This window comes from Sesamum indicum, unplaced genomic scaffold (genome assembly GCF_000512975.1).
Source record: "Sesamum indicum cultivar Zhongzhi No. 13 unplaced genomic scaffold, S_indicum_v1.0 scaffold00255, whole genome shotgun sequence".
Taxonomy (NCBI): Eukaryota; Viridiplantae; Streptophyta; class Magnoliopsida; order Lamiales; family Pedaliaceae; genus Sesamum; species Sesamum indicum.
Window position 1 is genome coordinate 45,696 of NW_011628149.1, and position 1,169 is coordinate 46,864.

Sequence of the window (1,169 nt, forward strand, 5' to 3'; positions counted from 1 at the left end):
ACCAGTGAGGGAGGGAGAGTGAAGGAGGAAGAGGGAGGGAGAAATAAAAAAATCTTCTAAGTTTTGTATGTATACCAATTTTTGGAGCGGGCTTGAAACCGGCAATTTTTAAAAAACCATTCCAAGACCTCTCCTAGTAAAAAAAAAAAAAAAGTTTTTGTTGACAAGCAATATTGAAAAAGTCGTTCCTATTGTTTAGCAATTCCAAATAACCGTTCCCAAAAAAACAATGTCACTTGTTTCGAAATGACGTCATTTTGGTGTAATATTAATACGACCACTCCTAATGCTTACTAATAGTTCCTAATTGTGTCTCAAAATTATTTTCCCAAAAAATTCAAAAAAATAAAAAATAAAAGAAAAACTATCCTAGACATGTTAATGATCAGAAAAAAATAAACCATAAATTAATTAAGGCCATTGAAAAAATATAATGCATTAAATTAAATTGAAATACGTTCGAAGATCAAGTGTGTTTGTATATATAAGGTTGTTAGTCTTACATAAATACAAGTAACATCTTATACTGTTATATTGAATTGCCTAATTAGACCATTGGATATTATTAAATCGACAAATACTGCATTCATTGAAGTTTTGGATATTTTTGTTATATAGATACTGAGATATCGTATCTGATGCACAATTAACGATGATAAAAACGACGCAACTGGCCATCAGACCATGTAATTTTACTCAGACTGCTAGGTATGTTCACTTATGGAAAGTATAGGTATGCGTTTAAATTTGGGATTAATCAAGATCACGGATTGCAATATCGTCGTAACTGGGAAGTGAATTAGGAATCTGTGGACATATTTGGGAATTGATAGTTTATAAATTTAGGCACGATTTTATTTAAATTCTTTTTATGCACGGTCAAATATTTGAAAATCGTTCCTAAGTTTGACTTTCCCACCACTTTTCATTTGGCGCGATATTAAAATTTTTGAACTGATTTTGAAACAATCAAAATAAATTGGCCGTTCTAAAATTTATATTTTCCCTCCTATTTTATTTAGGGTATTGTAATGTATTTAGGAACGATTTTCTTAAAGCCCGTTCAAAGTTGGAATGACCTTTGGAATAGTTTGTTGGTTTCTGGACAGTTCGTAAACAGGAAAATTTATTTTTTGTTTTCAAAAATAATTTTATTTGTATGAGAACAT